Source organism: Bidens hawaiensis, unplaced genomic scaffold, assembly GCF_021521415.1.
Source record: "Bidens hawaiensis isolate Kalapana, Puna unplaced genomic scaffold, B.hawaiensis_p1.1 tig00038606_1, whole genome shotgun sequence".
Lineage (NCBI taxonomy): Eukaryota > Viridiplantae > Streptophyta > Magnoliopsida > Asterales > Asteraceae > Bidens > Bidens hawaiensis.
The window spans coordinates 93,862-106,193 of NW_027496782.1; the positions used below are offsets into that span (position 1 = coordinate 93,862).

At 34.3% G+C, this 12,332-nt stretch overlaps 2 pseudogenes; both read right to left on the reverse strand.

Moving 5' to 3' along the window:
• Positions 1–5,851: 5,851 nt before the first annotated feature.
• Positions 5,852–8,133, reverse strand: LOC143590477 (transmembrane 9 superfamily member 12 pseudogene; annotated as a pseudogene).
• Positions 6,166–7,131, reverse strand: LOC143590486 (transmembrane 9 superfamily member 12 pseudogene; annotated as a pseudogene).
• Positions 8,134–12,332: the final 4,199 nt, after the last annotated feature.

Sequence of the window (12,332 nt, forward strand, 5' to 3'; positions counted from 1 at the left end):
CCCAACCAAACCCACTTGTATGCACCATATCATATACAATGCTAAAGTGTGTCTTCCATGTCTTCATCCTAGACTTTATATGTGGTTCTGCTTTGAGGCCAGAGTTAGGAAGACTTACATCTAGCAATTGTTGAACACCATTTAAATAACCTGGTTTGAATCCATTGTCAGCACTAGCATACTTTCCGGATGCATGTATCTCCATTAATGCATCAATTAGCTTTGCATTTTCATCATTTGTCCAGGTATGCTTGCTCCGAGTAACTCCTCTCACTATATTTGAATCTGCCATGTCTACGTACAAATGCATAATTATACAATTAAAAATCATAATTCATGTAACTACAAATACAAATAGAACAAGAAACATTAATAAGAAACAAATAAAGTGCATAAATAAACATTAATAAGAAACATCCTTGGTTCTACAAATAAAAAGTACATAATTGTCAAACATAATTAAGAAACATTGTTGGCACGCTGCGCACGCATCGCAGTCCAACTATTAAACATTTCATTAGCAAGAAGGTCTCTACGATCGGTCCATTCTTGTGAGGGCTCGATCATAGAAATAACATTGTCATGGTCATTTGCAGGTTGTGTGTGATTTACTGGGATTTCGTTATTAAGAGGGTCTTCACTCATTGTTGTTCGTATGAAATTGTGCAATAAACAACAAGCAATGATGATACGTGGCATGGACTCTATGGGATGATATGAGTTATCACGCAAAATAGCCCATCTATCTTTAATCATTCCGAAACATCTTTCTATAACATTCCTGGCCGATGAATGTCTCATATTAAAGAACTCCTTAGCATTCGTAGGAGGACGAGACCAATCGTTAAGATGATAACGTTGACCTCGATATGGAGTTAAAAATCCTTCACCATTTGTATAACCGGCATCACAAAGGTAGTATGTTCCTACAATTAACCATAAACTCTATGTTAATTATCATACTTAAATCTATGTATATTCTTTGAAAATTGCCTATCACATACCCGGAGTTATTTTAAGACCATTGGGTCTACTGATTGCATCACGCAAAACTCTACTATCAGCTGCAGAACCCTCCCATCCCGCTAAGACATACGTAAATAAAAGGTCTCTCGTACATACTCCGAGTACGTTAGTACAAATCTGCCCTTTTCTTGTCCTATATGGTTTTCTATCAATAGCAGGGACTTTAACTTTAATGTATGTTCCATCTAATGCTCCTAAGCAACCCTGAGTTAAAAGAAATCATTACTTACTAATGTATGTTAGCAAAAAATATCTTTAATAAAAAATGTGTTTGACTAACCTTAAACCATTTCCATCTTTCATCAGTTTCATTATCTGGCACTGGCACGGGTGACTTGTAGAGTTCTTTGTGTAATCGACATATAGCATTTAAGACTAACTTGAAATACCGACTTACAGTTTCCCCGGACCGATGAAATCTGTTGACTAGTATCCTATTCTTTGCATTATGAGCAAGGGTATGTAAAAACATAGCAACTTGCTCATCGACTAGCATGTTTTTACTATTCTTTAGTCCCCCTCTAGTTTCTAGCATATCACAAAGTGTTGTAAATGCATGTATATTCATTCTTATGTTAACAACACTCGTAACATCACTTTCATAAACCATCCTCACCATGTTTTCACGCCTATTATGGTAACTCATTAAATATTTTTTACGTAAAGTCATTGACTCAATCGACCGACGCAAATGATAAGTACACAACATCCACCAACGAATCGTAACATAAATGACATAAAATGCACCTATGGCAACTATTCTTTGTCTGGAAGGTGATCTTGCCATCTACACATAAAAATATAAGAAAATTCAAGAAAAACAAACTAGACCTCATATATATAACAAATCAAAAGAGTTCATAGTTCCTATTATACACTAAACTAGACCTCACGAGAGATTGCAGGTAAATTAATGCAAAAATGCAGCCAAAGTGCACACCAAAATGCAGCACATTAAAGTGCAAAATTGAGCTAAAGTGAAAGAATTATGACCATGAAACTATAGCTTGAAAATTGAAATCATAATGCAATCATTAACATCATTAAAACACAATGTTCATATTTAATGTTGCAGTAACACTGGACTATGAACTCAATGCAACAATATCATTTTTATGACTCATGATAACTCATAAATAGAAAACTGAATATAATATCTTTATGTTCAAATAATCAATTTCAAAGAAAATGAGATTCTGTGATGGTATATCTGGTTAGCCTCAATTTCAATTGCAAACCCTAGAAAACCACAACTTTCGAATTGGAATTGGATTATTATACTTGGAGTTCATATTTCATAAGTTGAGTACCTAATCCAATCATTCAAACCCATTTTGAATACAAATCTAACTTCTAAAACAAAACCTACAACATGTGAGCTCCTAAAATTGCAATTTAGGCACTAATCACTTACTGATTAACCAAGAAACCTTCTAAGTAAATCGCACACAACAATTAGTGAGTCAAGATAAAAAATTGAATCAGATGCTCTGTAAATCAGTAATTCATAACATATACACATCTAACTGAAATAACAAAACCTACAACACTAAATCTCTTATCATTACAATTTAGGCACTAGTCACTTTCGCATCAATCATGAAACCTTCTGACTAAACCGCACACTAAGATTAACAATTCGAGATCAAAATATGAACCAGATGCTATGTAAATCAGTAACTTATAACATATAACAGCTGTATCTGAAATATGTAAACCTACAATATTAAAGCTCCTAAAACTGCAATTTAGGCACTAATCACTTGCGCATCTATCATAGAACTAATTATTATTATTAACACACTAAAACATCTATCATAGAACTAAGATGACTATTAACAGAGAGAATGCATTAATTATTATTATTATGCCCAAGTACTTTCTAAAAGCAAAATACTAATAAATAGATAGAACTGACCTCACAAATTATTGCTAAAACCTAAAATTATTGTTGAACATGGCCGCTAGCCACCATGAGGGTTTAACAAACAGCAAACAAGACCCACAGCCGTCAGTCACGGGGCTTTACATCAGAAACCCTAACCAGGCCACCACACCACCGTCACCTAGGGTTCAGAAATTGAACCCGACAACAGTAGGCAAACAGGGGCGACAACGACCATCACATCGCACATAGAGGGAGAGAAAAAGAGCATTTCTGATTATGATTAAGGTTTTGTGGGAAAGCGGTGGGTACACACAGATGGAAGAAAAACCAACTTGATACAGCAAGCACAGACAAACTGCACAGAACTCAACATCTCAAAACCCAGTTCGTACGATTAATAATAATAAAGTGAAAAGGAAGCTGATATATATAGATTGAATGCTTATGGATCTGTTAATCAGAAATTTGAACCATACCTTGTTTTGGGTTGCGGTGCTCTGAAGGAGGAAGCTGGTGATAGAAGTGAAAAGGAAGAGAATGGAAGTGAGAAATGAAACCCTAGAGAAATGATTTCTCCGCTTTTTTTAAAGAAAAGAAATCAGGGAAATGGAAATGGTTTATTTCCATTTCTCACCTCTTTCTTTCGTAAACAAATAAGAGAATTGTTTCCATTTCCATTTCTCACCCCCCAATTCTCTGTACCAAACACCCCCTAAGAGAAAACACAAAACTGTTTAACTAAGATGCTTTGTTTTAGAAATCTAAAGTATTTTACCCTTTGGTATCATGTCACGGTGCACCTTCACTAGAAGTGCTTTTATGATACATGATTTTTCTTATTATCTCATAAATCTTTGTTACTCAAATGTCTAATACATGTATAATATATGAACACATATGAAGTGATATAGCCTAAGGATTACCAATGTCACATGTTTATTAAAGCTTTGATGAATACATGTTTATTAAAATGTCGATAACATTATAAAAATATACTCATTTTGGATTATAAGTCATGAAAAATTATCATGGTAATTTTTTTTTCTTAATGCGGTTTTAAAACATACATGATCCATAGAACCAGTGCATGTTGATTACATTGATGTGCATTTTAATAATTGTAGCATGTATGTGTCTACAAAGATCTACCAAGACGGATACATGGATCGTTGCAACCGTATAAGAGAGGAATCAACCACGCTATATCTTCTCTTTATTGTAGCATAGTTGTGAACATCCTGAAAAGCTCATTAGAAGGGGTTTCAAGGGCGAGATGGCCACCTTTCAACGCTCAAGTCAGTTTCAATCTCATCGTAATCGACATGTATATGAATGTGTATGCAGTGTAAATAATAGAGGAGATGGGAGGCAATGTATAGGAGGAAATATCCTTGTAAAAGTGCTAGAAGAAGAATCCGTTCTAAGTGTTAAGACTATGGCCTAAAGTCTCTTTGTATAGAAGATAGATAAGGCTTTTATGGGCCAATATGTGTGGGCTTAAACTCTTTGGGTCGGTACAGTTTTACACTAGACGACTTTATCCGTCCCCTCAATAATTTTTTTATAGGATTTCAAATTTTGGGAAAAGTTAAAATACAAAGGGGGAGACAAAAATGAAAAGTGTAAGAAGGATTTGTGGCCATATAAAAAACCTCTCAAAAAAATTTTCAAAAAATTAATAAAAAAAAGCATAACTCAAAATATAAATAAAAAACGAAAAAGTTTAAGAACCAAAAATGCTTCCCTCGTCATTCTCGTTCAAAAAAAAAAACTCCGAAAGACACAATGCAGAGACAAAAAACAAAATGACGAAAATGAACAAGACACAATTAAAATTAAAAAAAAGACACAATAAATCGCAAAATATAACACAATGCCGAATAAAGTATAACAGACACAATGACGAAAATGAACAAAAGACACAATTAAAATTAAAAAAGACACAATAAATCACAAAATATAACACAATGCCGAATAAAATATAACAAAATGTTGAGTAATATAACACAATATCAAGAAAAAAAGACACAATGTTAAGGAAAAAAGACATAATCAATGACGAAAATAAAAACAAAACACAATGATAAACAAAAAGACACAATGGTCATTTTCACTTAACATTGTGTCTTTTTCGAGGTTATTTTTTTTTTAAGAACGAAAAAGACGGTGGAAACATTTGCGTGTTTTTTTATTTTTTTGTTTTTTTATTAAATTTGGAGTTATGATTATTTATTTATTTATTTTTAATTTTTTAAAGGTTTTTTTGTGTGTCTATAAATCTTTCTCATCTTTATCATTTTTGTCTCCCTTTATAGAATAACTTGACCCTTCAAAGTTTTATCCTTGAGTCCTTGACAGGAGAATGCGTTATAGATAAATAAAAAAAAAATGTTTACTAAATGTACATTTACAACTTTCTTATATTGCCAACGTGTTATGTTGCTAGCTTGCTCAGTAGAGGTTCTTGCCTTTTAGTGCAACTTGATATTGAAGCGTTAGGTCGGGATGCATCTTCGGACAGATATCATCAAGATCATGATAGCTATAAAAGAGCAGAGAGAAGAAATGCATATTTTCTTTAGGTCTTAAGATCCGGGTCCGTAAGTGAGCTTGTAGAACGAGAGACCATTGTAGAAGAGAGATTTAAAGCAGTCACAAAAAAATTCAGTTATTGACTCAAACCAAATCTATAACGATGCTTTGGTTTTTATATTTTCATAACCAATTGTTTAGTTAACGGTTTGGTTATTCGGTTATTGAAATCCATGGTTCAGTTAATTCAGTTGGCCTCTGTCTTTGGGTGTGGGTGAATCCAAACTAGTTTGCTTCAATTGATACCTCCAGTCATATGTTAGGCCAAATAAAACATTAGCAATTGCTTTAATTTAATATATAGAGAAGGATAAATGACAAATATATATAACTTATAAAAACAAGTAAGAACAAATCATATAACTATTTCTTAAAACTTTGGAACAAACAACCTTGCAATTATTACAAGTCATATAAAACAAAAACAGAAAACAAATATATTTGTCTAACCTTCAATAATCTGGAAAGTTTACAGGCCTTCTAAACTGATGACACGTCAGATTTCATATTAAAGCCTGCCTATAACAATTTGCACAACTCACCCTCTAATCAATCTTCACTGACGAGAACAAATAGTGAACAAAATAGAACGACGTAATAAACCCAATGGTGCCGGTAGCCAACATAATTGCAATTGCCGCGATCAACGAGTGCCCGAGTTACAATACAGCCGACACGGGCCCACTCAAACTCTTTAGATCAAACACCAAATACTTCATCGAATACAAGAACACATAAACCGCGACTGAACCAGAAGCATAAAACGCCTTCCACCACCACTGCCAGTCCTCGACACATAGATGCATGTAGGTCAAAACAACCGACACCTCAGCACATACGACAACCAACAGCATAAGAACCACAAGCAAGAACCCGAACACATAATAAAATCTCCCAAGCCAGATGCTAGAAAGTATAAAGAAGAGCTCGATAAAGAGAGTCCCGAATGGAAGTGTTCCCGCACCAATTACTAGTAGCCATGACGGGTATTTTTGAGCAGGGATTTCTCTAGCAATTTGATTGGTTCGAACCGGGAACTGAATCGGTTCAGCCCGGGTCCCTAGGAAACCTCCTAACAAAGTGAGCGGGACCGAGACGCAAAACAAAAGTGATAAAAGTATGAACTATAAGGAAATGGGAATCGCACCGGTACTGCTACTGCCCCAGAGAATAAAGTTTAATACAGTTAAGATCACGAAAACGATACCAGGGAAGAAAAACGCAATCGACCAAGAAACTGACCGCCAACCTTCTGAAGTCCCTTTAATTGTTTTCCACAGATAAACTCCCGCATACCCAGCACCGGTTCCCAATAAAAGATAAAGAATTATCATCCCGGTTAAAAGCATGCCTCGTGAAGCGGGTGACATGAACCCAAACGCAGCGAATAAGATCGTGACAACTGTCATTCCCGTTATTTGCACTCCGTTTCCAATCATTACACATAAAAGTTTAGAATAATTTGGCTCGCGAAACACATCACCAACAACAAGTTTCCATCCCGATAGCTCCTCGTTCATTTGTGCTTGAGATTCTTTGTCTAAATCTTCATACCGGGTAAGATCACGTCTCACGGTTCTTAAAAATATAACAAAAACGATACCCGCTAAAAAGAAGATTACCATTAGTGAATTGAGAATTGAGAACCAATGAACACGCGCACCATCCATTTTCAAATACGCATCCCAACGAGACGGCCATCTCACGTTGCTTTTCACAAACTCAACTTCATAAGTGAAAGATATCTTTTCTTGTTCTCTTATTGGTTGAGATTTTTCAAGCTATAATGGACAGTTCACTGAATCCGCTGAATCATATTGATGAAGTTTCCCCATTTTTTCAGGATCGTACTTAACGCTGCATGGGAACACCTCAAAACCAACAATTTCATACCCAGCCGACTTCTTTTTATCATCAGAATTCGAAATCACACCCATTCCTTCTTCACCAGTACCGATTATCTGCACACCTGCACCTTCATACTCATGCACAAACACCCTGAACTTAACATGGTTGATGATGTAATCATCTTGACTTCCAGAAGGTGTAAAACCAACAGGGAAACCGGTCCATTGAATCTTGACACCATTCTGGTTAGCAAACCGCATTGCAGGCAGGTTATCAAGAATCATGTTAACTTGATACAAATCATGTGTTCTTTGTTTCAAAAGCTTTACTTCATGCTCGTTTAATGGATGTGTTGTGCAAAGAAAAACAGACTCGTTAACATACATTCGAAAACGATAAGGTGAGTTGTCGATTTGGTCTCCCATTAGCAACTCTCCTAAGTTTTCAGCACTTTTTTTTACTCCACCAGCGGGAGGGCAGTATGGTAGACTGTAGTAACTAAAAGGAAGCTCAGTTTCGATTGATGTTAATGAGTTAACTTTCGCATATATTTCCTCACCGGGTGCGTATGTACGCATGTAGCTTCCGGGTAGATAAAAACCATTACAGGCATGTCCAAGAAAAAGCACATATGTGAAAAGAACCAAATAAGTCCTCTTAAAGAGGAATAACAAAGCCATTGTCTAAAACTTCAACCAAATGAAACCAGTGATGCTGCAATGTTTATCACAAAACCTACATGACAGAAATTCAAAGTTATCAAACTGTGATTTGTTTATTAAAACTTTTATCATCTTACTTGTGTTCAATTTACAATTTAAGAGTCCTCAAAAGACCAACATTAAAAAAGAGAGGAAATACTATATCATATAAGATTGCACATCTCCACAGTTCCAATGCAGTGCAATGTAACAGGTTCAACAAACAGCAAAGTTTCAAATAAAGTATCATGTTACCTACGTAACCAGTTTCAAAACTGAAGAACGAAAGATGCATTCTTGTTTGAAAACTTTAGGCATTTCACCTTAATTCCAAAAATCAAAGGATTTGAGAAATGATAACCAAATAATATCTTAAAGAATTACCAAACAGGTAATAGATTAAGTAGCATGTACAGCAGCCACAAACCATAGTTGTCAATAGCAACTTGTGGCAACTCCCCACTATATGATGTTTTCACCAATTAGCACCTCGATTCCAGGTTTGGTGTTTCTTTGATGAAGTGTGAACTCAATCACAGGTTTGGTGTTTGTTTTATTTGCTGCTATTTGAGAACTATGGCAGAAACGATAATTCTAAAATCCATCTAGATGAGAACCATATCCTTTCACATCTAATGAGTGTTTGTTGCAGATTTAAAATAACTTACACGCACTAAAATTGAGAGATTATTACAGAAACTGATGCTTGGAAAACAGTCGCAAACTCTAGACTGATGCACATATTACTTACAGGAACAGATGTAATGAAATCAATTTGAAGCGGAGAAACCTCCAAAACGTTATTAACTAGAACTATAGAGATCAAGTTCCGACTATCAAATCAATCAGAAAAAGAAAACCTAATTCATTGGGTGTTAAGTAAACAGAGAGAAAGAGAAACTGACCATTTGTTTTGTATCGGTGGTCAGACCACCAAGAAAAAGAAAGAAGACGACTCCTACTACTACTACTACCCAACGGACGGAAGAAGATATTTCTGTGAGAACGTTCTTCGATACTCGTTTGTTTCTGGTTTTATATTTATTTTTCTATTCAGGGATAATTACTATTTACTGCTATTTGTTTTGTTTACCTCTATGATACCTTAATTGTGGTCTAGTGACATAGCGTTTTCGAGAATTGTTAAAATATTGTTGAGTTTAAACAATGTAATTTTTAAATGGACTTACTTAATTTGGTTCGTGTAACAAACTTTTCTATAGAAATATGCTTAAACATGTGTTAAATGGGACTATAACTCACAACCTTTAGGTTTGGGTTGAGAGTCATACAATTTTGCCACTAGACCAAGCTAGTTGTTACGTAATTAACTTTAAACATTAAATATATATAAAGTTTTTATAAAAACAGTTCGAGCCTAGGCGGGTGTCGGGCCGGGGGTCGTCGACCACCCAACCCCCTAGGGTCAGCTCTGCCTAGTGATAGGAGACTTGGGCCTTCCAATGAAGACCCAACTTCGATTCCCACTTGTGCGGTACCGTTCTGCTACAAATGTTTCCTAGACGCCTACAAAAATGTATCACCAGATCCACATGGCCGCCACTGATTATGATAAAACTGCATTCCGCACATAAAACGAGTACATATCTATAAGATGATGCCATTTGGAGTGAAATCCAATTTTTTTAAGATCAATAAATCAAACATGTTTTCTACAAAGTGTCATCACTGGTCTTTTTTTAAACGGCTATCTAACACGCCAACTAATCCTACTTCTAAATCTACGCATTTGTCCATCATAAAATTTGTACCCTCAGCCACTTAGGAAGAAATATCACTATCTACGTACCTTGATACCGTGGATTAAAGTGGGTTTTTTTTTTTTCTTCCTGAGTGGGCTTCATCAAGAAGTTTTCAAGTTGGTTCTTATCATGCCATTCACATAAAATTTGTATGGATATGTATTCTATCTATTACATGTTCAAAAATTATCTGCAAAGAGCTTTTCATAATTGCATTATTGCATATGATAAATCTATTTAGCTCTTTTAAGTGTTATGAATAGAGCTTTTGTAGGGAGTTTATCTTCGGTTTTAACCTTCAAAAAACAAATCAGCCTAATGTCATGGATTTGTTGAGACCAAGAGCACTACGTGGAGCCAATTAGACTATGTGTTATGGTAGCAAGGCTAGTTAAAACTTCACATTAACGCCACGTAGATATTGGGTGTTCTTGATGTACTCTAGTTCAGGTTTTCTATGCGTTTGTATTTTTTAATATATTTTCATATACCGTTAGAAAAAAGATAAATTAGTTGATTAAAGTATTAAGTATAAATGGTAAATTGGTCTATATATGTTTTACTTGCCCACTTTCTATCAGATTTGAGTTCTACTTTTTCAAATTTTATTATTGTATCCTAAATAACAAATACTTTTAAACCAATGTTTTTAGAATCAGACAGGATATGGAACCGGCCGTCTTATTAATCCATTGGTAGGACCTGTTAGTTCGGTTGAAATGGCTGTGATAACTAATTTAGTAATTCATACAAAACAGGTGTATTGTAGATATAAGTAATTTTTATGAATATTGTATATTTAGATACAAAAAGTCAATAATTCTCTTTATATATAATAAACTATGATAGTAACCGGTGTACTACACATTCTGAATAAATAATATTGTGTCGATAAAAAAACATTTATATATATGATACAAATCATATGTGAAAGCAAATATAAAGCAAATGCCATAGCATATGAAACATTTGTGTAGTTGTGTAAACACACGAAAAACCAAGTACCCTTACCAATATTTTTTAACATTCTAGTTCAAATGGTTTCATGATTTCCGGTTTGATTAAAAACCATCCGATTACAATGTGAGTGGTTTGGTCTGCCAAAAACGGTCAGCTAATGATGTAGGTTCACATCCTGTCTGGGTTTAAACACTGTGGTTTTTTTACTTATTAACTAAATAAGTTTTTTTTCAATCAAACATCAAATATTAAACTTAAATGCACAACCCAGCACCTTTGAATAGTAGATCACTAGATTGGGTATACTTAGAATGTCATAAACTATAGAATCACAAACGATAAATGTATGTTGAACATATTAAGGTCTTCAATTATTAAGTCAAGTACTCAGCGTTAAAGGTCCGTATAAGTTCTTTGTTTTATCCTGCTAGACAAAATAACATAACTTATGCTATTTTCAACATAAGTTAACGTCATTCGCTATTAGCCACTTTCTAATTAAAAAATGTTTAGTAAGCATATAAATAGTTTACCAGTATAGTTAATTTTACTCATAGAGATTTAATATAATGTTTCACATATATAACTTAGATAACTTTTGAATCATAATAATGTGCTGTTAGTCTGTTACTTCGAAACTTGTTAATACTAAGTTTTTTAATACCTCTTTTAAATTGATTTGAATAACAAATTGATTTGCTTCTTTTAAATTCTTTATTGTAGTAAATTTATACAATACCAAAGGACTTCTAGTCCAATGGTGTTTTTATGGTGGGATAAGACTTAGTGACCATAAGGTCCTGGGTTTGAATATCACAAGAAGGGGTTTTCTCAAATATTGAGTTCCCTCCTGAATTAGTGGCTTGGTGGTGGATATGATCCGTGGTATCACTTATTATTTAATTTTTTATTATTTTAGTAACAACAGTCATTTTCATCTGTTGAACCATTTCCATGTTATTATCACCTTTGACCTGCAGGGCTGCACACCCCATATTGGTTATGTTTTTTTTTTCATCACCGTGTTTATTAGATATAAGTCACTCACTCTTTATTTTACTTATAAATTACATTATATGTAGTTCTGTACCATCAATCAATTATATATACTTATAATAGTTATATTAATATTAATGTGCATATAACCAAGATAGTGAATAATCATCTTTAGTAAATATTAAAGTAGCAGTGCTTTAATGGTATCTTAATGACTTTCTCTATAATAGATCGATCATCAGTTCGAGCCTTATTCAAAACCGAACCAGAGGTTTTACCACAGCAAGCCTTCGGACGGTGAATTTCCCCTGAAATTGATAGTTAAAAAAAAAGTCATTTTTGGTAAATGTAATCAATTCAATAATTTTTATTGTTGGGACATTAACTAGTTGCAACTTTTACCCCAATTTCCTAATTCTTGAACCGGGCTAAAAGTTTAAAATTTCAAATAGCCAACGGTCTTCCTCATCTCACAAAGTGAAATCACTTCCTAACAAAATCATCGCATCTCACTCACAACACACACCAAAAGCATCACCATCCACTTTCTCTTCCTTC